This window comes from Notechis scutatus, chromosome Z (genome assembly GCF_049901735.1).
Source record: "Notechis scutatus isolate UNSWTSFEM ecotype Mainland chromosome Z, rNotScu1.2, whole genome shotgun sequence".
Classification (NCBI taxonomy): domain Eukaryota; kingdom Metazoa; phylum Chordata; class Lepidosauria; order Squamata; family Elapidae; genus Notechis; species Notechis scutatus.
This window is the reverse complement of record NC_142025.1, coordinates 66,321,468-66,349,381: the sequence shown is the minus strand read 5'-3', so window position 1 is coordinate 66,349,381 and position 27,914 is coordinate 66,321,468. Positions and strand designations below refer to the sequence as shown.

General features: G+C 44.5%; 1 protein-coding gene across 2 annotated transcripts in view; it reads right to left on the bottom strand.

Moving 5' to 3' along the window:
• SEPTIN7 (septin 7) overlaps window positions 1–24,992 on the bottom strand; it is a 113,180-nt gene extending 88,188 nt beyond the window's left edge. For both annotated transcript variants that reach the window (XM_087945178.1, XM_087945179.1), the window contains exon 1: window positions 24,857–24,992. The gene's annotated coding sequence lies outside the window, so the exon portion shown is untranslated. The remainder of the gene's footprint in view (window positions 1–24,856) is intronic.
• Between the last annotated feature and the right edge of the window lie 2,922 nt (window positions 24,993–27,914).

Genomic DNA, 27,914 nt, shown 5'->3' with positions numbered 1-27,914 from the left:
CCATTCTCTTTTCCCCCTTTCCCCTTTCTTCCCCAAATAGTTACTTGTTCATTAAATATGGCTTCTTCTTTGTCCCAATCTTCTAGTTGCGGTCTTTTCTTGTTGTTTCTCATAGATGCAGATCGCCATTTCTAAGAATTGAAAAACGGAGCCAAAGAAGCCCTTCCCTTCTTGTGTCTCTTCTTTATATTTTTTAAATTCCATTTTCAGTTCATCCATAAGTGATGCCATTGTAGAATTTTTTTTAAACAGCCACCCAATTACTTTTAGTCATTCAAATATAATATCCAAAAATCCCAAAGTCACCAAGCAATCCAAATACACACAAGCTATTTCTTTTTACACTGTCTTCTGTCTTCATTTTCTCTTCCTGGAGTTACTATTTAGTTCCAAAGTTCCAGTTAAAATGTATCTTTATAAGTCTTATTGAGATTTTACTTTAGATTCTTTTGAAGTCCAGGCAGTCTCCGCCTTCCAAATCCTGCCCTTATTCTTTTCCTCTCCCTTCCTCCTTATAGAAAAAAAAGGATTTTTTAGTGTCCAGAAATCTTTATTGTCCCTTTGGCATTTAATTATATTTTCAGCTTAATTACCTATTAGTGCCAAAGCGGATTTTTCCGATTTCTTATTCAGCTCTCTTCGTTGTCAATGTGAGGAAGGAGAGTGAAGAAGAAAAAACCTTTCCCTTTTCACTTTCTTTTGCTGCTTCCAACTCTTCTTTGGGAATGATGTTATCTTTTATACAATTTAAATTCCAGGGTACCTTAGTTGTTGCTTTTTATCCCGGTCAGCCAAAACTTTCACTTCTTATCTTCCTCCTGCACTTTCTTTTCCGGTTGAATGCTTCTTTGAGGTGGTCATTTCTGACCACCGCTCCTACCGCCTTCGGGAAAGGGAGTTTGGCCAGCTGAGGAGGAGAGATGCGGCTCCCCTTGACCCTGCTGGCGATCTCCCCCTCTTCACCACCTCTATGGGGTGGCTTAGCCCTAAAGCCGGCTGGCTCGGGGCGCTCCAGCGGCGAGCCCAGGCAGAAACCGTGCACGATCGCGGATTCCTGCCTGCCGCCGAAGCCCTGCAACCTGGAAGTCCCTTCCATCCTTCTGAGGAGGGTAAAATGAGGACCCAAAATTGTTGGGGGCGATATGCTAACTGTGTAAACCACTTAGAGAGGGGTGTAAAGAACTATGAAGTGGTATATACCCTGTTTCTCCAACAATACGGCCTCCCCCAATAGGAAGTCCCAGCATGTTTTATAGGCATGAAATGAAATTAAGCCCCTCCCCCCAAATTAAGGCCTACATTAAAACATGCGAAATGGGGGGGAATAGTGGGGGGGGGCTTGCCGTTAGGAAGTACTTTTGTTGCACACCCGGATATGGTGCTGCCTGCGTTGACCCCGATATGAAATGCCCCACCAACGCCGAGGTCAGCATCCAAGCCATCGCCGCCCGCCCAAAGATGCAAGGGGGGGAATTAAGTCACCCCCGAAAAGACGGCCTAGCCATTTTTTCGGGGCTCAAAAAAAAAAAAAAAAAAGACCCAGCCTTATTATATGAGAAACACGGTAAATCTAAGTCATATTGCTATTGCTGTTGTGCCACCCTCTCACAGTCACATGTCTGGATTTCAGGAACTTGGCAACCTGTTCACCTCTACAACTTGTTGCCAGGCACCCTGTGATTATGCAATCATATTTGCAATCTTCTCTGCCAGCTTCTGGAGAAACTGACAGGGAAAGTTGCAAATGAAGGAGTCAGACAATTCGAGTGTATTCCTCAACAACGGATCTCAAATTTTGCAACAAGGGATTTTCCCTCCTCTCCATGCAGGAAGAAATCCTCCTGCATGTGAAGAAAAGGACCTCAAATCTGATGGAAAATGTTAGCGAAGCTGGCACTTGAATGGTTCTGAGCAGGCTCTGAGAAGAAAAGGATGCTAGCAAAAGAGGTTGATTCTGAAGAAGAAAAGCTAAAGGCTCAGTATCTCAGCATTTAGAACCTCTCAGAACGCTGGGTTTAGTAGTATTTTCTTCTCTGAGGGAGAAAACACTAATAAATACCATTGATCTCATGACTGTTTGTAAGCCCTCCCAAATTGTTTGGAGAAGAAGCCTTCCAATCCACCACAGGAATATGGAATCCATGTAGGATGGAGATAAGCAACAGAAAGATAAGTGAACCTGGGAGTGGAGGGGTCTGCGCACTGATGGGTCTGTCTGGCTGACACTTCTCAGCACATGGCACATTTCCATGTGCAGGTGGGCCTCCCTGACTCCCTGAGGCATGACCACAATAGGGAGAACTCAAATTGTTGAAAGAGATTATCACACTTAATAACCGCAATGACTTACAACTACAATTCTGGGCTGGATTATGGTTGTAAGTTAAAGACTCCCTATATACCAATTTTAAAACAATAAAAGAATGTAATTTACAAACAAAACATATGCAATATACATTATGCCTATTAAAAGATTAATTACTTTACTTTACAACACATACATAGAGCCATACAGAGTTCCCTGAAAATCTTGGATACAATTCTGAAAGCTGAACTGCTACCAAGTTGGACTTCTTGCAAAAGCAATTTGCATCTCCTTGCTGGGAAACTGTATGTATCATTCATGTAAATATAGCTACCATGCAAATACAACTAAAAAATATCCAACGACCATGTTTCCCCAAAAATAAAATCTACCCTGAAAATAAGCCTTAGCCTGATTTTTTAGGTGGGTCTAATATAAGCCATACCCCCAAAATAAGCCCGGGGGATGGGTAATGCCAGCATGAGGCTGCAAGTATGCAGGGGGCTGATAGTGACCAGCTGCAGCCTGCCAAGCCCCTTAGCGCAGCACAAATACCGTTAATTCTGAACATGGAGGCAGAGGCGGGGAAGAAGACAGGCAATCCAGACATACTGCGCAGCTGCCTGACTCATGAGAGGCGTGGCTGCCTGACTCAATTGATGCTTGCGCAGCAACATCAGCAGCAGGCGAGAGAAGAGGCATGGGGGATACAGGCAATCTGATGCCCTGTGCAGGTGCCTGTTTGGCACTACACGCAAACTGAGAGATGGTGGGACGAAGTGGGTGATGGGCTGGGATTGCCTCTGCCACGCCTGGTGCTGTTGCACACTTTTTGCGCAAAGGGAGACAAAGCTTTGTCTGCTTATAAAGGGGATGCTTTGAAACGGACCTAATCACTTCATTTCAAACTGTCCCCTTTGCAAGCACATGAAGCTTTAAGTGTCTGCCATTTCTCCACCTGGGCGAAAAGTGTTTGGTTGAATGAAAGAGGAACAAAAGAATGAGTGAAGGAAGAGGGTACCTTTGCCTTTTGTGCCCCCCCCCTTCCCCACCTGGGCTCTGCTTCCCCCCTCTGAATTCTTGACGGGCATCAGGAACAGAAGGGGGAAGGAAGGAAATGGAAATGGCTTGGAAATAAGGATGGCAATCCAGTCACCCATAGATTGAGAAGCCAGGGTAGGAGGGATGGGTTGAGCAATTTACGGCATCTTGCCTCACCACTGGTGAACTGGGGCCAAGAAATTATTGACACTTCCTCAGGAATGCCAGGGAAGGGAGTAAGAGGTGTTGCAACAAAGATTTGGGGTGTCAGGCAAGAGGGATGGACGAGAATAATCCATCCCAGCGCTCACTTTTTGTTTAAGCGGATTCTTCCAGAGAGAATAATGGCTTGATATAATGGTTAAATGTATAGCACATGTTGCGTCTCCTTTGCAGAAGGGAGGGGGGAAAAAGGCCTGTTCCAATCAGCATGTACCGGTAGCAGTATAGCGTGAGATGGGGAGAAGAGAGAGAAAGCCTCTTGATTCCTGTGTATGTCTTTTCACTTTTCACTAAGTACAAATGTGTGTGTGCGTGTGTGTGTTGGAGAGTGGAGCTCTCTTCCTGCTGGTGGAGCCAGGTTGCCTATGCCACCTCATCTGCTGCCTTTGGGCTGCTGAAACCTGCCTCCACGCCTATTCGGAGCTGCAGGCACCAAGCTTACAGGGTGAAGGGTAACAAATAACAAGCACATTAATATATATTGCAGGTGAGGTAGGGTAGTCCTAAACATATGACTCTAATTGTGGCTGCCCATTAAGTTCACAAGTAGTGATGGCCATTAAGTAAGACTGTCTCATTTAATGGCCTCACCTCTTGCTCTCCATTGAATAAACATTTTCTCTGCAAACTCTTCCCTGGGCATGGCTGATTCCATTTCAATGGAAATAGCTCCTTCCATTGAAGCCAATCTCCTCTGAGAATTGATGCTTGATGGTTTTAATACACAAAAGATAAACTGAAACTTCTTAAAACTATTGGCTTAGCTGCCATACCAAGAGAAAAGTTTGCAGAGAAGAAAAAAATGCTTTTGGAATCGGAGCTGTTCTACAGAGTTTTGGCAGGCAATAATTATTCTCTTTGCAAAGCCTTGAGAAAATGAGGCCAGCTTTTTTTTTTTATGAAGCCCACTTCAGTACCCCGGCCATGCCCAAGAACTTAGAAAAAGGGATATTTTAAGATGCTGCAGCTGAGTGGTTAGCTTTAGAATTTTTCTTCCTTTTCCATTTCCTAATGAATCAGGCTGGACAACCCTGTGGGAAGAAGAAAATGGTGAAGATCAGTTGGTGCAGGGCAGGGAGGGACACTGGACTGGATCTTCCCAGGAGTTTGGGGCTTTGCGGGGTGTATGTGTTATTTTGCAATGTGGGAATCCCCCCACTCCCCAGATTAAAATATCTTTATATTAAAGAGAGGCAGGACAGAATGTTTCCCCAAAGGAGAAATGGAGTAACATGTTCTTAAAGCCAGTCTTCCTGCCATTGGAAAATACCCTTATGCAGAAGAGGCTGATCTTTTTGAATGGAGCTTTGGTATCCATTCAGAATGACTGAACCATTCTGAAAGTGTTTTGTTCATAAACAAAATGCCTTCAACCACAAGCTCCCAGTGAAGGCTGGAGCTGATGGGATTAAGAAATCATATTCCTCCACCCAAATTCTAAGGACAGGACATGACCTTTAGGATATAATAAAATTAACCACCAGTATTGAAATAGTAAAAGATACAAGGCTCACTACATTGCACAACCCCCTGGAGCATCTCAAATCATAAAACCACAGAACCCTAAGGTCCATCCATCACTCAGCCATTTTGTCAGTAATCCCAGAAACATGCTACTGTCACTGAAGTTTCTGGAAACCAAGTAAACGGAGACCTTCTTTCCTTATAGCTAGCCTCCATTGATTTTTTTTCTCCCAGCTTGGAACTGGACTGGATTTTTCTTCCAACAGCACCTCTGAGGATTTAGAGTTTTCCTTTGGAGTTTCCTATGGGGCATGTGCATTGTATCCTGCTATGAAGGCTCCCAAATGTTCAGTCCAAGATAAGGGTGAGTGTGTCTGGTTCATGCCCCACTGTGGAAGCTTCACAGGTGTTTAAGGAAGTAGATGGGGATGAGATATAGTAGGCAGGGTGGAAGGAGTTGCAGCACCCCCATGGCCCATTATAAGTGTGAATGGGCTGCCAAGCACAATGGCTGGTTCTAGATGTCTTCATTCATGACCACTGTAATTCTGAATGAACGGTTTTAAGTCAAGGACAACCTGTAAAATCTTTTAATCTTTTTTTCTGAAATTTCATAAGTCTTCTATATTTCTATTATGTTAAAGACTGTTAAATTAGAATAGGTCCTTAACACAACATCAATCCTCTGCTGGAAAGCAAATGGATAAGCCTGTTCAAACATAGACAGTTTATCCAAAGATCATCCATTAACATAAATTCTAACACAAATATTGCAACTTAACCATTTGAAACTTTCTTTAACTCTTCTATTTGCTTATATATATTTTTTCCTGAAAGTCAGTATTGGCTACTGGTGACTACCTGGACTACCTGATTTTTCTGGTAGGAATTTTGTAAGATGTTTGCCAGTGCCTTCTCACTGTGCTTGGAGTGACAGGCACAAAATCACCCTGTTGACTTTGTATCTGCTTTGTACCTAAAGCAGGACTAGAACTCTCCATTTCTAGCTTAATGTCTTAACTACTACGCCAAACTGGCTGTTTTACCATCCAGTGAGGCAAAATTGCAAGCCTAGTTCATAAATCTTATTTGCAAGCAAAACTATCAGTGGTGGGATTCAATTTTTTTTTACCACAGAATATGTGAGAATGGAGATGGGAGGGGCACTGGGAACGGTTGTCATTCATAGTGGTTCCACACGATAGAAGTTTTGATATTGGGGTTAATTTGGTTGGATAAGTGGGAGCCAGCTATTTGGTGGGAGGTTTTTTTTAGAAGATTGGGGCTAGCAGTAGGGCCCTACCCCTTCAGGAAAGAAGGATTAAATCTATGTCAGATCAGTCACAAGACAATCCACAAATGGCACAATCCTATCCTAAAGAGTATGAGGATTTGGTGGAGGTGTTCAATGAAGATAGTAGAGATTGTCTACCACCACATCAGCTCACCGACTGTCCCACTGAATTAATGCCAGGTGCAAAATGGCCCAAACCTAGAATGTACCCGGTGACCCCAAAAGAATTAGATGAGATGTGTAAATACAAAGATAAAAATCTCACACGGGGGTTCATTCACACAGGACGGTGGGACATCATGGCGCCGGTGCTATTCCAGGAAAAGAAAGATGGCGGGCTAAGACTTTGTGTGGATTTTCGGAGCCTTAATGCCATCTGTATGGAGCCGTTATATCATTTACCACTTATCAAAGATCTGTTGGCCACTCTGGCAAAAGGACAAGTGTTCACAAAACTGGATCTGAGAGAGGCCTATTATCAGGTGTGCGTATGACCAGGAGATGAGTGGAAGATGACTTTTAACTGTCCACTCGACAGTTGCCAATTTCGGGTGATGCCTTTCGGGCTGCAGGGAGCACCAGCAGTATTTATGCAGCTCATTAATGGCATCTTACACGAACACTTATATTGCGGTGTCCTGGTTTACCTGGACAATATCTTGATTTATTCAGAGTCCATGGATGACCATATGCAGTTGATGAGAACAGTACTCAAAAAATTATTAAGACGCACAATTATACATGAAATTATCTAAATGCGAATTTCACTGTACTCAGCTGGATTATTTAGGTTAATGGATCTCAGGGGAGGGGGTTGAAATGGACCCAAACAAGGTGAAAGCCGTATTGGACTGGCAAACTCCAGTAACTCGCAAACAGCTACAAAGTTTCCTGGGTTTTGCCAATTTTTACTGGCAATTTATTCATTCTTTTGCCGCTATAGCTTTGCTGTTAATGGAGTTACAGCGAACCAAATATTTGGGTACCACAAAACCTAAACCAAATCAGGCTCTAGCATGGTCAGAGACATGGCAACATGCTTTTGACACTTTGAAGGGGTTATTTGCTAGAGAACCTGTATTGAAGCACCCCGATCCCAGTTCCCCCTTGTATCAGGTGGATACAAGCAATGTAGCAGTTGGAGCTGTACTGTTGCAGAAAAACAAACAAGGAGTGCTTCAACTGTGCGCATACACCTTTTGCAAATTAAGTTCAGCAGAAAGAAATTGAGCCGTATGGGAAAAGGAAGCCTTCACAGTAAGGTGGGCTCTGGTGAGATGGCACCATTTACTGGAAGGGGTGAAACATCCTTTTTGAGATATGGACTGACCATAAGAAGCTAGAAACCCTCCAATCGCCACGACGAATGTCACCGAAACAAGTCTGTTGGGCTTTGTATTTCCAGCGATTCAATTTCATGTTACGATACATACCATCAGGAAATAATTTTTTGGCTGATGCATTATCACATATGCCACAATACAATAGTTGTTGGGAAGCAATAGTGCAGCCAATCATACCACAGCAGGATATAGTAGTCTATCAGGGCCAGCATTTTAGCAGCTGATCTACCCGGCGCAGTAGCTAAGGATCGGTGATTGCCAGTTAATAGGGTGTAAATGTGTCATTCGAGACAGTATTGCATGGCGAGGGAATAAGATATACATCTCTGAGACACTATGGACTCTCATGTTATCACACTGTCACAATGCCAAACAAGCAGGGCATTATGGATTCTTAAAAACTATGCCTCTAGCAAAATGGCAGTTCTGGTGGCCGTCTATGTGAGCGGATGTTGAGGTCCATGTGAAAAGATGCCAGGTGTGTGCTATGGCAAACAAGCCTTCAGGAAAACCTTTAGGACTATTACAACCAGTAGCCAAACCCAACAGACCATGGCAGGATATTGCCATGGACTTCATTGTAGAGCTCCCAAATAATCAGTGATACACTGTCATTTGGACTATAATCGATCAATTTTCAAAACAGGTCCATTTTATTGCCTGCACTGGACTGCCATCAGCCCACAAATTAGCTAAACTTTTTATAAAACACATGTACCGCTTGCATGGTGTCCCTTGATGAATTATCTCTGATAGGGGGTAGTTTACCACCTGGTTTTGGTGAGAATTTCTGCAATTGATCGGGTCAACCCAGGGACTGACCACAGTGTAACACCCTAGTACCAATGGTGCAGTGGAACAAGCAAATGCCGCAGTGGAAAGGTACTCCCACTGCTATATATATCAGCAAATGGATTGGGCAGCGTTATTGTCATATGCTGAAGTACCTTACAATAATACAATGCATAGCAGTATGGGACATACTTCTTTCTATCTGGTGTATGGAATGGACTTTGTACCAATCCCGGAATGGCTGCAAACACCGACGACCTCCACAACAGCCACAACCTGGGCTAGAGAGATCTAGGACACATGGAAAGCGGTTCAACAAGTACTTCAGGAAGCTGCCAAAACTTACAAAAGACAGGCCAATAAGAAACGAGCAGATCACCCACCATTCCAAATAGGGCACCTAGTTTATTGATTTACCAAATGTATCAAAATGGGATTAGCTAGTAAAAAACTGAGCCCAAAATATATAGGCCCCTTTCCTATTGTGAAACTAATCAACCCGGTTACCATACAACTGAAATTGCCGTCATGGTCTAAGTGGATACATCTGGTTTTTCACAGCAGCCTTCTGAAGCCGACGACGGGGGTCACTCTGGATTCCAGTACACCAGGGCCTGTCAGTAATGACCACTATGAAGTTGATGATATCCTAGATTCCCACAGGTGTAAAGGCGTATTGCAATACCTGGTTAAATGGAAAGGGTATCCTACAACAGAAGCCTCCTGAATTCAACAGGATATGGCTATTCTGCGGCTACAACAGAACTTCCATTAAAGCAGAGGGGAGACGAGAGTATTGTGGATATACTGCTAACCCTGTCCCTTACTGTTTTCCAGGTGGATCCTTGGTAGAGGAGGCCCATGTCAGGCTCCAGACAAACCGCGACACGATCTGGAGCCCAATACTGATATCAGATGGATGGTGGGAAGAGCTGTGCTGATGTCATCAGAGGCTGACAGGGACTGAAGACAAGAAGATAGAGCTAGGAAAGGCAAGTGGAGGTAAGAGGAGACCAAACAGCAGATGAAGATTTGAGAGGGACATGGTGGGCATGATGGGCACACACACGGGACACACACATGGAGCAGAGCACAATCACAGGGTAGTAAGGCAGGCATGAGCACGGGTGAAGGGAAAGGTAGGTGGGAAGCTGTAAGGGATGAGTGGACCAGATGTTGGTGTAGATGTAGAGTGGATGTTAGGCAGTTCAGGTGAATGTGAGGGGTGGAGTTAGGATCTTTAAAACGCTGAGAGGCAGTAGCTCTCAGCGCTGGCTTCGCTTCGAAGTTGTATACTCGCTGTTGCATATATCTTGGTACCTGGAATAAAGTGAAGATTACTCCAAACTGTGAGTCTTGGCAGCTTTTTCCAGATAGAGAACCAGGAGATCAGAGGTAGCTGAGATTGCCTTTGTGACACGCCCCGGGTCATCACACAGAAGTGCAGGGGAGAGACACGCAGTCCGGCCTGTTTGATGTGCTGGCCAGCTACCTGCCCTGTCCCAGCCAAATGGGATGGAGCAGGCTCATCTAATGGTCCACATTAAGTGCCTCCCCCCCCACTCTGCCTACTGCCGATGTCAGTGCTGCTGCTGCTATCATGCCTGTTCCTTGGAAGGCCAGCTAGAGACTCAGTGCGTCCTGTTTATGACCTCCCTGTATGGCCTCCACGCCACATTTTTGCCTCTGCGTGTCCTGTTTTTGGCCTTTGTGTGCTCTTTTTGGCCCATTTTTAGCCTCCATGCACCCCGTTTTTGGCCTCAGTGTGTCTCATTTTTCATTTTGGCTTCCGCGCGCCCAGTTTTTGAGCTCCCCACATCCTGTTTTTGGCCCGTTTTTGGCCTCTGTACATCCCATTTTTCAGCCCGTTTTTGGCCTCTGTGCATCCCATTATCAGCCAATTTTTGGCCTTCACGCATTCCATCTTTGGCCTCCACGTGCCCTGTTTTTCGCCTCTGCGCCTCCTCACGCCCAGTTTTTTTGCCAAAAACGGGCCAAAAATGGGATGCACAAAGACAAAATATTGGCCAAAAATGAGGCATGTGGAGGCTGAAAATGGCGTGCACGGAGGCCAAAAAAGGCTAAAGGGTGGGGGATGGTGGGTCACTCCATAAAACACAGGCATTTCTGCCTACTTTTGGAAGACAAAAAAGTGCATCTTATGGAGTAAAAAATATGGTACTATTCTGAACCATCTGTTGGGCAAACCAGTAGTAAAAAAAATGCTACCGTTCGGACAAACCGGTAGTAAAAAATCAGCTACCAGTTTGGCCGAACTGATATTTCTTCTTTTTCCTCCGAACGATCAGCTGTTCTGAAGATCAGCTGTTCTGGGATCCCCCTCACTGTCTTACTGCTTTGCCCAGGAGGCTTCCCTGAGGCCCAGAAAGCAAAAAGGGGCGTGTGGAAGGGAATTGCTGGGCAGCCCACCCGCACTCCGTTTTTTCCTCCTGGGCCTCAGGGAAGTCTCCTGGGCAAAACAGTAAGAGGCCCAGGAGGCAAAAAAAAAAAAAAAAAAACCAGCACGGAGGAGGGGTGCTGCAAAAAAGCAACACCCACCCAGTCACATAGTTATGCCCACTTAGCCACACCCACAGAACTGGTAGTAAAAATATTTGTATCCCACCCACTTTTATTGAAATGTGGAGCTGAATGCTTTCTCTATAATAGTTCCTGTATTATTTTTCTATCATATTCAGGTGATAGGCCTTGAGTGCCAGCTCCTGACTGGAGCATGCTATGGTCTGGTTAAGGTACACTAAAATTGAATCCAGACAGTTAAAAAGACAGTTCTTTTTAACTACGCTGAAATCTTAAATATACTTTTTGTATCATTACATTTTCAAAATCAGAGACAAGTACATTACATAACTTTTTAAAACAGACTCATCTACTCTGTTATATGGAAATATTGAAAGGGATGTGGCATTCATTCTACATTCACAGGCCTACTACAAAGATCAATTCAGGTTGAATATTTTTTCAATCTTCTGCATTCATTGACAAACGTTTCTGCAAGACACAGATATCTTAAATAAGTGAGGGGAGGACTTGTAATCTAATATTATCACAAGTTTTTCACTCCCACAAAATAGTGTCATGATCTATTTTAGAACAGCTTATTCTACAGTATACAGATTGGAATTTTTCATAATGAGACAGCATTAAGCCATTCACATTTTATGTATCCACTCACTATGATCAACAGGTATTTCATGTAAATGTGTTTTTTAATTTCAACCACATACGAATAAAAATTCATTAGATTAGATTCAACTTTATTGTCATTGTACATGAACACAGGCAACGAAATGGGCGTTGGTTCTTACCTGACACGCCGATTCTCTGAGGCCGTGAGGATCATCCAGTGTGTGGGAGGTGCTCCAGTCTGCGTCGTTGTAGGCTGAGCTTAATTACTGAGGAACGCTCCGCCCTCCGTCACGTGGCTCCCTTGCATTCCCAGTTTGCGCGAAGACGAGAGTGAAGGAAGGTCGTTCTCCCATCCTCCTATGCTAAAGAGTTCATTGGCCGAAACAAGTTCCCACCAGACGGCAAATCTAAAGGGTGGGGCTGGATGATCCTCACGGCCTCAGAGAATCGGCGTGTCAGGTAAGAACCAACGCCCATTCTCCTGAGAGCCGTTCGGATCATCCAGTGTGTGGGACATACCAAAGCTTGGCTGTCCTACGGGGGGGACTCCGTCTGGCCCTGCAACCTCTGAGGTTCCCTAAGACTTGCTGAAGGACTCGTCTACCAAACGAAGCCTCCACCGAGGCAAACGTGTCTATCTTATAGTGTCTAATGAGAGGAGAAGGGGATGCCCAAGTGGCTGCCCTACAAATGTCGGAAATTGGAGCCTGAGTGGCCCAAGCTGCCGAGGTGGCTGCACTTCTGGTGGAGTGCGCTGTGATCCCCCTGGGTACCGGCAGGGCCTGGGACAAATAGGCCTTGGCAATAGTAGCCCTAATCCAGAGGCCGGTGGTAGACGGGGACACCTTATGGCCTAGTGAATTGGGCTGGAAGAAATAAGGATTCTGATCTCCGGAAGGGCTGAGTACGTTTAATGTAAACGCATAGGGCCCGCCTAACGTCCAGGGTGTGCCAAAGCTGCTCCCTTCCCGAGAGGGATTGGGGCAGAAGCTCGGGAGTGTGAGTTCCTGAGCCCTATGGAAGGCCGAGTTGACCTTGGGCAGGAAGGTGGGATCCGGTCGGAGGACCACCCAGTCGGCATGGAAGATGCAAAGGTCCTTCCTTACCGACAATGCTGCAAGCTCTGATATTCGGCGGGCGAAGTAATAGTCACCAGGGACACGACTTTGAACGTTAATAACTGGGGTGAGGCCTCCTGAGGGGCTCAAAGGGATGTTTAGTGAGGGACACCAGGACCCTATCAAGATCCCAGGTAGGATATCGATGTACGGTTGGTGGACACAAGTTGGTGGCTCCTCTGAGGAATGTCCGAATACGAGGGTGGTGGGAGAGGGAACCCAGATTATCACAGGCAATGACTGTTGAGAGAGCTGCGACCTGACGCCGCAAGGTGTTTGTAGAAACCCTTTCTCAAGCCCTCTTGGAGAAGCTCCAAGACCTGAGCGATGGGAGGTGAAATCGGGTTGACCTGGAGACTATGGCACCACTTGCAGAAGCTATTCCAAGTGCCGTCGTATATACGGGTTGTTGAAGCGCCTGGCAGCTAAAATGATAGTAATAACCTGGTCAGAAAAGTGTTCGTTTTTTTTTTTTTTTTTTTTTTTTTTTTTAAATGTTCCCGCTCAACCTCCAAACGGCTAACTGGAGCCACTGAGGGTCCGGGTGTCGGAGGGGCCCCTGGGAGAAGGATATCCTGTTGGAAGGAATTTTCCAGGGAGGGGCCACCGACAAGTTGCGGAGGTCCGCAAATCAAGGGCGCCTGGGCCCGAGGGGGCCCCTAGAATCAGCTCCGCTCTCTCGGAGATAAGCTTCTGGATGACTCTGGGAAGCAGGGCTAGTGGAGGGAATGCATATCGGAGCCCTGTGTGCCAGGGACACGGAGGGCGTCGTAATTCTCGGCCCCGTGGGAGGGTACCTGGAGAAAAACCTGGGTAGTTGTGTGTTGAGCGGGGAGGCGAAGAGATCCACCAATGGAAGACCGAACATCCTGGTCGCCCCTGAACAGTAACGGGTGGATGCGCCACCGGACTGGTCGACCGTGGTCCTGCTTAGCCAAGCCGCTTGAGAGTTTGAGTCCCCTGAGATGTGTTCGGCTTTGAGGGAGAGGAGGTTGCGCTCCGCCCAACGGCAAGGTGCGCGGCCTCTCTCATCAAACAGATGGACTGGGTGCCCCCCTGTCGGTTGACGTGAGCCTTGGCGGTGACGTTGTCCGTGGGTATGAGGACATGCCGCCCGTATACGTGTGGAAGGAAATGCGCCGGGCCAAGTGGATCGCGCGGAGTTCCAACCCGTTTATACTGTATTCCCGGTCTACCTGTGACCATCTGCCCTGTGTTGAGAGGGAGTGGATGTGGGCGCCCCATCCGGACAGGCTGGTGTCTGTGGTGAGGGTGAGGCGTTGGGGCTCCTTGAAGAAATGGCCCTTGTTGATGGTGGGACGGGTCCACCAGAGGAGAGACGTGAGGACCCTTGAAGGCACCTTGACTGAGGCCTTTGAATAGCTTCTGCCGGCCCGCTGGAACGGGAGCAGGAAACACTGTAGGGATCTAGCGTGTAAACGGGCCCATGGAACAATGGAAATACAAGAGACCATTTACCCAGTAATTTAGACAATCCTAAAATTGTTACCTTCCTTGATCACCTGATATGTTTGATGGCTTCCTGGGTGCTAAGGAATCTCTCCGAGGAAAGGAAAACTTTACCCTGAACTGAGTCAATGACGGCCCCCAAGGGGGTGATCCGTGTAGATGGTGACAGTTGGCTCTTTGCCAATTAACTAGGAAGCCATGGTCTTGGAGGGCTGAGAGTAGCTCTAAAATGCCTCTCTGCGTGGGTTTTGGAGGAAGAGAGGATGAGGATGTCATCCAGATAACAATGGAGGCGGACCGGGAGGTTCCTGAGGTGGGCCGCCAGGGCCGCGAGGCCCTTGGTGAAGGTTCCCGGGGCCGAGGCCAGCCCAAAGGGAAGGGCCACATATTGGAAGTGGCGATGATTGTAGCAGAACCTGAGGAATTTGAAATGGGAGGGCCGGATAGGGATGTGAAGGTATGTCTCGGAAAGGTCTATGGAGGATAGCCAATCCCCCTGCCGGATGCTGAGTAAGATGGACTGTAGGGTGTGCATCTTGAAACTGCGATAAACCAAATAACGGTTAAGACGTTTCAGGTCCAGAATGGCCCTCCATCCACCAGAGGATTTAGGGACCACGAAGAGGTGAGAATAGAACCCTGTCCACGCTGGGATGGTGGGACGGGTTGAATGGCCTGTATGGTGAGGAGATGACGGATTGTTGGATCCATTAGGTTGCGTTTGGAGGGGTCCCTTGAGGGGGGGGATGCCATGAAGGAGTCAGGAGGGGCGCGCTGGAACTCAAGCGTGAGACCAAGCCTAACGGTATCACGGACCCAAGCATCAGAAGTGGAGGGGTCCCATCGGTCGGCGAGGTGCCAGAGGCGGCCGCCTATGGGAAGGGAGGGACGGGATCTATCTACGCCGGAAGGGCTTCCCTCCTGAACCCCTGGAGGGGTGCCTGTAGCCGCTGCCCCTCCTGTTCCTGTCGCCCGGATCGGTTTGGTCCTGGGGCTGGAATGGCCGGAAGGAATGGCCTAGGGTACCTGGGTGGGAAGGGGGAGTGGTAGAAGGGACGGGAGGAACCTCTCCAAAATGGCTGAGGGGCTCTAGATTCTGACCTCCGAAAAAGAGGAGGGAGAAATTTTTTCTTGTTTCGGGTTTCAGAAAGCAAGGGGTCCAAAGCAGAACCCAATATTTTGTCCCCCCCTTTATGGGGGGCGTGGCCAGCTTAACCTTGTTTTTTATGTCCGCCTGCCAGTGCTTGAGCCAGAGCAGGCGGCGAGCTATGACGTGGGATGTTATTGCTCGTGCGGAAAACTTAACCGCATGGTAGGTGGCATCGGCGGAGAACTCTGCCGCGGCCATCAATTTTGCTACGTCCTGTTGAGCCCTAGTGTTGGAGGGGGAGACGTGCTGCTTCAGTTGACGAAGTCACCGGATAGAAATCTGGTGAAGAAGGAGGCGGCAGTGGCTGATCTAATGGCCCAGGTGTCTGCTTGATGAGCCCTACGGAGGGCGAGCTCAGACCTCTAGTCCTCGGGCTTTAGGGCCTCTAGAGGATCACTGGGGACAACGAAGAGGCCAGGCCAACGATGGGGTCATTTACCCCGGGAGAATTAAGTAAGTCGCAGAAACTTGACTCGAGGTTGAAGAACCTCTTGTCCAGGCTGGATGGGGCGGGGGGCCCTAGTGGAATTCAGCTGGTTAGAGACCAGGTCGTGAAATAAGGGTGGGGCCGGGATTACCACCGCTCCACCACGGGCTGTCTAAATGACATCCTCCTGGCCTTCTGCCGGGGAGGAGAGAGTCAAGGAGGGCTGCACGGACAGGCCAGAAATAATCCTGGCTTTGAATAACAGCGACTTGAACATGTGTGGTTTGAACAGTCCCGTAACAGTGGGTTGGTCCGGGGTAAGGCCTCGTCCTCGGACATGTCCCCCTCCAAGAGGTCTACCTCCGATAGGAGCTCCTCTTGGTGCATAGACCCCCATTCCAGTTCCTCCTCCACCCCAAACTGATCTTCCATGGCCTCCTCCAGATCTCTTTCTGGAAGAGGGCTGCCCCCTTGTAAAGGTACCTGACCATGAAAGGGATCCGATCTGGGCGAGGACCTGACAGATGGCGGATCGAGTTCGGACGCCAATGAGGGGGGGACCGGACCTGACCCTCTGCTGAAGGCCCTCTGCTATCCCCTGGCGAATGGCCCGTTCCATCCAAGCCTGCACGTGTGCAGGAATCTCTGGTGACAGCCTCCTCTGGGCGCAGGCCAGCGGCCGTGGGCGTGAATGTAGCTTCAGGAGTCCGTCTGGTCGATGGACCGGGAACCTGTTGTCCCTGGGATGGGCTGTGCCTGGAGAGGGAGAACAAACTGGAGGAGGGGGGGGAGGAGGTAGAAGGAGCTGAGGGCAGGAGGGTTGGAAGAACCGGTTGTGCCTCTCTAGATCGCCTGTCAAATTCCTTCTCTAGAGCCCTATGATGTCGTAGGGCGTCTCTCTGAGGAGCCTTGGAGGTCTCCTTAGGGGCTTCCTTAGGGGCTTCCTTAGCCTGTTTGCGCAGGTGATAGGATTTAGATTTGGCCTTCAAAGAAGGGCGCTTGTTGAAGTTGTCATCTGCCATTATAGAGAAAGGACTACAATACAATTTTAAGGGCGGTTGGCTCGCCAAGGGTTCGACCTACAACAAAGGCCGGGTGTCCTTTCAGCTGGTCCACACCCCTTTTGGAATTTAGATATATAAATTCTATAATATAGCAGTTGGTCTAATTATTAAGGTTCTGTGCACCCCAAGGCTTGGCCTCCAGTGGGTGCTGTAGGAATTCACAATAAGTCTATATATGTGTATGTATATACATATATATATGAATCTAGACCTGCAAAGATGCAGTTATACAGTTGTGATCAATAGTAATATTATTACTGTTACTACTATTATTACTATTATTACTATTATTACTGATATTATTATTATTATTATTAATATTATTAGTATTATTAAAATAATATTATAATTATTAATATTCTATGATTCTTCTGCTAACTGACACCAATGGTTCGAATTAGAACGCCTGAGGCTGTAATGAGGCCTCTGGCAGCTGGAGCTCCCAGACAACAACCGGGAGGGATAGGCTGCTAAATTCTGCCCTGAGCCAGCTGCGGAAGGCCAACAATATTGTCCAAATTCACAGATTAATCAATCGGTCCTCTGGTTGAGGGCCTGTATGTAAAATCAGTCACTTCGCAGCACAACGAGGCCTCAAGAATGGCGCCCGACGCGCGGCGGTGCCCAAAAAGGCGACCGCCCACGCTCCTGTAATTACGGGCTGCTCAGGGCTGAGTAGGGACCTCTCTGGCACCTGGAATGCCGAGAGAAGGTAGTTAAAGCTGTTCCCCTACTTGCTGTAAGCGGCGTTAGCGGTGGGGGAATGCCAGCAGCGCTATCTGGCGCGTTTAAACAAGCCGCTGCGATCGCGGCGAAAAGAACGGCAGGGAAACGTCCGAATTGGGGGATTGGCGCGGCGCTAAAGCCACCCGTTCTACAACCCCCAGGGGGCGAAGAAAACATGCTCCCCTTGTATCTCCTATACGAGCAGGCTAAGGAAGGAAGGATTGTCCCTTTTAAATCAAAAATCAAACCTGAAAGTTAATAGCTTGAATCGGCCAGAGAGAGAAAAGAATTACACAGCCTAATCTCACGTAGGCTGAGCGCAAACTGGGGAACGCAAGGGAGCCACGTGACGGAGGGCGGAGCGTTCCTCAGTAATTAAGCTCAGCCTACAACGACGCAGACTGGAGCACCTCCCACACACTGGATGATCCGAACGGCTCTCAGGAGAATGCAGTTAGCATCTAACCAGAAGTGCAAAACAGCAATGATAAAATAATATATGAATAAAAACTCATAATGAAGTACCAGAGATAACTATCTAGGAAGAAGCCATCAACCACACTATATCTGTTAATCTATCTTTAATTTGAGATTATCAATCAATAACCCATCTGAGAAACTTGTCAAAATAGGAAATGAGGAAAATGACTATGTTATGCTGGAATTCTTGATTTTAAACTTAATATAGGAAACATGTACTTTGGACTGTCAAAAAAAGAACATTGATAATAGGATCAAAAGAATCTAGACAGATGAGAATTTATTAAAAAGTAGATATTAAAACTACAAATAATTTTAATGAATTACTGTGTTTCCCCCAAAATATGACCTAACCTGAAAATAAGTCTTAGCCTGATTTTTTGGAATGGGCCTAATATACACTCTACCCCAAAAATAAGCCCTCGTGAAGGAGTTGGGTATGGCCAACACAGGAAGTAGCCCTTCCCTTTCCCAATCACCTCATGGTGGCTCAGCCCCTTAATTGCGGCCTGCGGATCAGCTCAGCCAGGGTGGGCCAGGAGCTGCCACTTATTCTCTCTCTCTGAGCATCTGGAGGTGTGTGGCACATTAGGATTGCCTGCTCCCCCCCACCTCTCCCCGGCTGTACCTCCTGCTGCTGGTCTTTGAGGGCTCTTCACCCCCCTGGCCATGCTGGTCTCGACTGCCCTGTGACTTCAGCGGGCAAGAGTTCTGTGGTGGGATGGAGGAGGGAGGAGGAGATCGCCCCTTCCTCCTATATCCATCTGCTCCTGTCTGGTGCAGGAAAAGTTTTGGAGCTTAGAGGAGGAAGGGACGATCTTCCCTCCTTCCTTCATCTGTCTGCCCCACTGAAGGGATGCCTGAAGAGATGTGCAGGGCTGCCATGGAGCTGTTGCCCACCTAAGTGGTAGCTCACCCAACACACTTTCCACTGGTGTATAGATATGCACCTAATGGATTTGCTTTGTTCTTACATAAATCATCCCCAAGGAAAGGAGGATCGGCAAATACCCATCCACCCCCGCTCACAGATCACTGTCTGAAAAAGTTTTCCTAATCGTGCCTCCCATTGTGCAGGTGCTTCCAATCTTCTCCCACATCTCAAGCAAAAACAGACTTATGAATGAGGTGGCCAACAAGATCTAAGGAGTGTCTGCAATTCTGTCTCCCTTCTCCACTCTCCTCACCTAAACCAGATTTCCCCCCTCTACTCATCAGCCCTGCAAACACGCACATCCATGGTTTCAGCATAAATCATCCCCAAGGAAAGGAGGATCGGCAGAAAAATCCCCCTCCCATTTGCCTGCCGATTTATGCCGAAACTATGGATGCGTGTGAAAGGAGGTTCCCTGCACACATGAAAGAGCTCCTATCACGTCAGCAGCAGTGCCTGAATGAAAACAAAGCACTGTGAGTCCAGGCGCCCTTCCTGTTTGTTACCTCCCGTTCGGGAAGCATTTCTCTGCTGCTGCTATTAAAGTATTCAGATTACATCCTAACATGTTTTGGAAGGGAGCAGCTGCTGTTTCCCAATGCTTGGATTTGCACAGCCAGTAGCAAGAGATTGCAGGATTTATTTTTATCTCCCTTCCAAAACATGCCAGGACGGCACCGGCAGCAGGCAGAGGGATGGGGCCGCCCACTCCATGTCCAGCAGTTGCTGTAAACACATTTCAGGCAGCTGCTGCAAGCACATTTTTGGAAAGAGCAGAGTCCTGCTTTTCACTTTTGATGCACTCACCAGTCGCTTGCAGCAACTGACACAAGTAACTGCCCATGCTGCTGCTGGCCTTGCGGAAGCTCTGTGCCCTCCTGGCAGTGGTACTCTCCACAGAATTACTGAGCAGGAACAGCCCAGCAAGGCAGCTAAGAGCAGGGCTGCCAGGAAGGTGAAGAGCTCTCGCAAGGCCAGCAGCAGCATGGGCAGTCACTCGTGCCAGTTGCTGCAAGCAAGTGGCGAATGCATCAAAAGTGAAAAGCAGGACTCGCCCCTCCCACTGGGCTGCTACTGCCTGGCGTAGGGCAAGTCAGCCAAGATCTACAACCTCTGGAGTGTCCACACACACCCGCCACCCTTCGCCAGTGGCCATCAGTACAGCCACGTTGCCTCATCTGATGCAGTCTTCGTGCTGCTGAGCGCCTTCTTGCAGGTCTACACAGTGCTGCGGGTGTTGGGCTAAGAGCTAAGTCCAGTACTCTTTGGGCCCTCGCAGGCACTAGCTCTCATGCCAGCTGTGTACTCCAGAGCACTTTGGAGGTCATAGATCTGGAACGACTCACCCCGCACCAGGCAGGAGCAGCCCAGCAAGATAGCCAAAAGCAGCACTGCCAGGAGTGTGAAGAGACCCTGCAAGCAGGACATGCAGCCGCTTGGCTGCCAGCAGCCAAAAGCGTTCCAGCAACAGCAGAGCCAGCAAGCAGTGCAGGCAGAGGCTGGGACATGCCAAGACCTTGGGCCACTGCAGTTGATTAAGATTTTTCTTAAAGGGGGCACGAAGCACGTGAGACCTCCTGCTGCTTTTGTAGCCTCAATCATCTGCAAAAGTGGCTGCAATTCTTCGAGGTGGCAGCAGGAGTGCACCTGATCAGCTGTTATGCTGTTGGTAAAACCGTTAGACAAGGAGGTACAAGGGACAGTTTGCCTCTGCTCCTGGCCACATCGGGAAGAAAAATAAGACATCCCCAAAAATAAGACCAGGTGCCATTTTTGGTGGCCCCCAAAAATATAAGACTCAGTCTTATTTTGGGGGAAACACAGATATTTGTTATAAGGGACAATGCAGTTAGACAAGTGTGTGAAAATCTTAAAATAATGAACTTTTATAGAAGATTGAATGAGAACCAGAAATCAAGGAAAAGTATAACCAAGTAAGGATAAATGGTTCAAATAATGTGAGATAACAGAATTTTATAAAGATGAATAAAAAATGAAATCTAAAGAATAAAAGACATAATTTCTTACAATTATCAGAAAGATTTAAAGTAGATAAGTGAATTCATGGTATTGAACAATATAAGACAGAATTTGAGATGGATTGTGTATGAAATAATGAACATGTAATTGCCAATTGTAATTTTTTATTGAAATTTGAAACAAAAAAGGAACAGGTTAAAGAATGTATAATAGAGTGGGTTAAAAACTTTGGCTATGATATACAAATGGAACAATGGGAAAATATGTGGTTGAAAGGATTAAAGTTTACATTACAACCTTAAAAATAATTTTTCTAAATGTACCTTTGATGTAACCTTTTCATTTTTCTAAATTACCTTTGATATATGACACCAGAAAAATTATTTAAGATGTATAAAGGTACTTCAAATTTGGTAATGTAAACAATTGGTAATGTATGTATTGGAACCCAAAATTTTCTAGCTTTTTATATGGGTATATAAAAAGCTAGAAAATTTTGGGTTCCAATACATACAGTGATTCAGAGGATTTTAAAGAATAATATTCAATTGAAATCAGAACTGTTCTTCCTGAAACTTAAAGATAAATATTTAGAAAGAGCCATGAAACACCATTTTTAGATATATCTACAGTGACATCATCGTATGTATGTACAAAAAAGGAAAGATTTGATAATGCTTACCATCGATAAATGAAGATGAAGATAACAGAACATGCTTAAATGGATAAATTAACTTGTTTGATTAGAGAAAATATATACATTATTAATTATTAAAACCTCAGACTTTTTTGTGCAAAAAAGACAGTGAATGTATTTTATGGCTTTGACATTTAGGACAGGATAAATTATACAAACAAAATAATTTTAGAGAGTAAAATATAATTGTAGTTATATGAAGATTGCTGTGACTTCAATTTTCTACTTTGTTCTCCTTTTGCACAATTTTTATTTCTTCCCTTTTTTGTTTTACTTGTTTTTTAACTATTTAATTTTAACTGTTGTTTTTAACTGTTGTTTAAACTTTCAATAAAACATTAGACACAATCAAGTAAAAGTTTACAAATGATGTTGCAAGGCGAAAAGCTCAGAATAAACTGAAAGGAAAATACACTACTACTACAGCAAAGGAATTTATTCAAATATGATCAAAAGATAAAGAATTATATCAACTGCCAAGTGAAAACCCAAAAAGTGCAGACAAATAAGAAACTTGGCTCCTTATTTTGTCCAGAAAGAGAATAAAATTACACCAAGCAACAAAGAACAGGAAAAAAGATAGAACTGGAGACTGAACCACAGTCAGACAATACCTAATTTATTTAAATTTAAATGGTCAGTGATGGGTATCTTTGGACAGGACAAAAGAAGTGACAAAATTACATCATAATGCAAGTGCTGCAATTTATAGGGATGTATCAGAACACAAGTACATAAACAACTTCACTCTGCACATTATGAGTTTGCTATTAGGATACTGTGTATATCAGTTTGATGCTATATTTGAGATTGAAAGAAACAGCTAATGAGCCCCTGGGACAGTCTTTTATCTATGATCCCATCTATCACTTAGAACAGATGTTCTCAAGACACTTTGGGGGGGGGGGGCTGAAGTCAAATATTTTGAAATGTATCATGTTCTACTTTCTAATACAATGAATATTGATGTAATACACAAAACCCAGAGCTCTTTGGGATCTTGTTTTTTTTTTAATGTAAAGGAGCCTGGAGATCAAAATGTGTAAGAACTGAATAGAAAATAGATAAAATACCATATGAGTGGAAGAAAACAAATATAAGTCTTTAAAAATATGAAAAAGGGATTAAAGAACCACAGCCTAATAACAAAAATGTAGACACATAGGAAGATTCTACAACAATCTTAAAAATGAAACACTGCAATATTTATCAGAAATCACATACACTTGTCAAGAACAAATCTTGCCAGACTGGATGTTTTTATGCAGGTGAACAGCCAGCTATTCAGAACGAATTAATTTGGTTTTTACACTGAGAAGGGGATTGGACTAAAAGGCCCTTTTCAAAAGTATGATAAACCAGTCATAAAAATTAGGTTCAAAAATAATTCCACTTCTATACACAAGATTTACTTTAGCATCATTGAAATCTGGACCCAATCCATTATTAGTTCAGCTTTTTGTAGATATTCTTGAAATATCCAATTTCTATAATTATCTTGGAAATGTTTGTGGAATGAATGCAATTTGATAAAACATGAGTAGTTTTCAGCACATTCTCCTATTCATTTCTAATTAAATTTATACAATAAAAATATTAACAGAATTGAAACCTATAGACCAGAAGTATCAAACTGGCGGCCTGTGGACTGGATGTGTTACACACAACCTACACTATGCAAATGGAGAAAATGTCATGAAAGGTCACATGTTGGCAAAATGACATCTTGAGTTTAGCACCTGTGCTAGGGACTGAAAACTCATGAATTTTTCCATCCAGTGTGCATTTAAGCGGAAACAGCATTAATTTCATTAAATTGGATCCAAATTTATCATGAAAGAATAAACTATTAAAATCAAAATGCATTTATACACCCAATCAAACTTTCTCCCAATCTAACAGCCATTCAATCTTCCCATCCCTCTGAAGCAGTTTTAAAATGAAGCAATCTAACTACAATGTATGTAATAATTGTTTAGCAATCACTGATACAAGCTCAAAGCAGCAAATCTGTTAAGTGTTTTGTCATATTTAAAGTTTTACCTGGGTCAAGTATATTGAAAGTTCATGGTATTAATAATTGAAATTACCTGAAATGTTATACAAATGTTTACATGAATACTCTTGAACTAGTAAATTAATCAGTATTTCAGAATGGTTCTAAATATTAGCATGAATAAGAAATATTTTCTTTTAAAAAACAAAATTAGCATTAAAATGAACATTTAAATTTTACAACTTAAAAAAAAACATTTCTAGAAGATCCACAGTCAAATTATCCTACATACCATAGTAATACAGAATAGTCTGGAATGCTCTTTCCAAGGTGTAATTGAACAACCAGAATGAAATCACATGCAGTCACAAGTACAATTAAATTCTTTTGAAAACGATTACAACTTTAATTTAAAGAGTACTATAACTACAGAGAAAACAGGAATGTTTATGCTGCCAAGTACACGTTCATTTTGGTCTTTTTTCCTGCTTTGAGATTTTTTTTTGATATCGCCTAATCATCTCCTACCACCCCAAACTTATATAGTGCCTTGTATTCCTCTTAACAAATACCATCCATTCCAAAATTAGATGGTTTGGAAGAACGGACGCAAAGAAAAAGAACGTTTTCGAGCGTTATAGTTTCCTGCATTAAAAATGAGGGTGAGCCGCAGAATGTACCCGCCGTAAAATAAGACGCAGGAAATGAGTCCGCGCGCCGGGAGGTTCCAATCAGCAATTCTCTTCTTTCAGATTGAGAGAACTCGGAAGCTTGAACAGTGGGGAAAAAAGGAAAAGAATTTGAATGAGCGAGCAGGGCGGGGAACTGAGAGCTAAATGACCGAGAAGAGTCGAACCAAAGTGGGTATAGAGGGAGACTTTTGCTTTGGAAAGAAAACGAGCTTCAACCCAGAGCTCCAAGAAATTGAGAGGAAGGTTGCGACGAGCCTCTCTCAGCTGAAAGGAAGAAATGTGGTTTTGGTTAACTATTAGTTGAGTGCGAGCCTCCACGAAGTCGAGCAGCAAGCGTGGGTAGCTGAGGCTCGGCCCCCCGCTACAGCTTTCGCCGCCACCGGAAGCAGCGCGAAGGAAGAAATAAACTGAACGGGCCCGGGACCTGCTCCTCCATCTGTCACCGTCTCCGCCCAAGTCGGCATTTCCATTACCGCCCTTCCCCAGCAACAGAAAAGAGCTCAGGATAGAGACTCACCCATGGTGTTGGTGGCGGCTGTGGCTATTCTTGCTGACGTTCTTCCCAGTCAACTGCGGCGGCAAGGAACGAAATGATCCCCACCCTCACCTAGTAGTAGTGGTGCTTCTGCTACTACTCTCGCTGCACCAATCCCCCAACGCTCAGTCCGCTGCGTAACCGCCAAACAGCCTAATGACGCCTACGCACACGTACTGAGAGGCCGAAGGGGCTGGGAGACTCTGCTGACTCCCTTCTTTATCCTCTTCCGGCCTGCTCTAAGATATCGCGAGAATTTCCACCCCGAAAATATTTAATCTTGTCCGCCATCAGTTTTCTCCCTCCCTTCTTTTCTGTCCCAACCACTAAGGCACTTTCCTCCATCTTTATCTCGGGCATATTTCTCCATCATGAAACTTAAGTAATGTCTATGAAAATAAGCTCTTTGGGGTTTTATATCGTACCGAACCTGGATATATAGTAATTACTATAGATAGGTACTTTAATTACTATAGATAGGTACTTATTTAGGAGCGATTACAGTTTCTGCAAGGGAAGCAGCCAAAACCAAAATATTTTGCCCATCTCAAAGATGAATGCCATGGTTACTGCGCAAGAGTTATTTTAATTGCGGGGGAGGAGCTGTTCATGGGCTGGCGTAGTCTTGCGAGGCTTTCATGGGTTAGGCCTCCAGTCCCACAGAAAGTGTGGAAGAAGCGCTAAGAGTTTTTCAAGGAGGGGAGTTAATGATAAGAGAACTGTAGCTGAGAGGAAGGTCAGCTCTGAATGATGGATAAAAAAATCTGTGAAAAATGAAGATGAAACGACTGCCTGGATCACTGGACATTGGAATATTTAAACAACGGAACTTCGCAAGCTCCTCCTTGCTCTCTTTTTCTCACCCCAAAGTGTTCTCTAAGCTCTGGGCATTGCATGTCAGAACAGCTAGGCACAAAGACAGCCCCCCCCGCACCATGTATTACTCTGCTGAACAATTAATTCTCACAACATGAAGTATGATTTATGTTGATTGCTTATTTAATATACATGACTATCACTAAATGTTGTATCTAATAGTTTTATGATGAATGTAGTTTTACAATGACTATGATAATTACCACTATTGTATGTACACTGAGAGCTTATGTACCGGATATAAATTCCTTGTGTGTCTAATCACATTTGGACAATAAAGAATTATTCTTCTAATAGTAAAACAGCAAGGGCTTCAGGTCCATAAAAAATGTGACACAGTTTGATTTTTACTATGTTGCACTGCATTTGAAATCATGAGAAAAATGGTTTGTGAGGCATCTTTGGCTCCATTCATATAACTTTATGTTGCAACCTTGTTGGAGTCATTACTTCAACACAAAAATCACAGAAGCTTTTCCAAATTCAGCTTATTCTACTGTTTAAAAAGGAATAACACACCTGAATTTTGGCAGATTAAATAACAGTTAAAATATAAATAATTTGTGCATTGTAACAACCACAAAAACATGGCAATATACAGTAATGTAAGCCTTTCGGGAATCATTATGTGCAATCCACTCAATCCCTACCCTTTATGACTACGTATCCTGATGTCTTTCCAGTCTAGAGAAATGATCTAGGATTTAAATGTGGCACAGGATTTCTAGCACAAAATGGCTAAATCTCATCTCACTATCTGAGATACAAATTTCTTTTACTAATAAAGATACCAGCACAAAATAAACAAGGCACTTTATAAGTTAGGACATAAATGTGGTTATCTCTCCAGTATTTCTCCCCTAATGTCACAATGAAGATACAGACTTCTATTCATAAAGGCTTTAACAAACATTCTCTGTTTCTGGAAAAAAAAAACCTAAGTGAAAACATTAAAATGGATGGTTTGTTTTTCTGTTTGTATCAAAAAGGTTTGTATCAAGTTATTTTTCCAATGCAGTCCTTCCAAAATCAGGATATACTGTACAATAGTGGTTCTCAATCTCTGGTCTGCAAATGCTGAGGGAATGTGATGGCTTGAAAAACATGTTATGATTTAAATCTTAAGTTAAATTTTGGGAGTCCATGGCCACAAAACATATTTAAAGAGGATCCATGGTGAAGAAAAGGTTGAGAACCATTGCTACAAAAACTGGCTGTATTCATACATAGATAGATAGAATTCTTTATTGGCCAAGTGTGATTGGACACAAGGAATTTGTCTTTAGTATGTAAGCTTTTAGTGTACATAAAAGATATAAGTGATAAATCATTATAGTCATCATAAATACCTTCATCAAGAATCATAAGACACAACAGTAATAGTCATATGATACTAAATAAGCAATCAACATAATCATACTAGGAAACTAAATTGTAACAATACAAGCAACAAAGTTATAGTCATAAGTAGAAAAGGAAATAAGTAATAGTAAAGATGAGAAGAATAAGAGTAATACAGTCTTAGTAAATAGTTTGACAGTGTTGTGGGAATTAGTTGCTTAGCAGAGTGATGGCCTGGGGTAAAAACTGTCCTTGTGTCTAGTTGTTGTGGTGTGTAATGCCCTATAATGTCATTTTGAGGGTAATAATTGAAACAATTTATGTCCAGGTTGTGATTTTGACTTGTGCAGTATACATATCCTTAATGGAAGGTAGGTTGGTAGCAATTGTTTTTTCTGCAGTTCTAATTATCCGCTGAAGTCTGTGTCTGTCTTGTTTGGTTGCGGAGCCAAACCAGACAGTTATAGAAGTGCAGATAACAGATTCAATAATTCTTGTGTAGAACTGTATCAGTAGCTCCTTGGGCAGTTTGAGCTTTCTGAATTGGTGCAGAAATAATATTGTTTGCTTTTTTGATGACCTTTTATGTTAGGTGTCCATTTTAAATCTTGAGATATTCCAGAACCTAGAAACTTGAAGCTCTCTACTGTTGATACTTTGTTGTCTACCGTAGTATTGTAAGAGGTGGTAGCATAGGAGGATTCCTCCTAAAGTCTATTATCATATGGTTTTCAGTATGTTTAGTTCAAGATTGTTCTGGTCACACCACAAGGCTAATTGTTCAACCTCCCAACCTCCCGTCTGTATGCAGATTTAG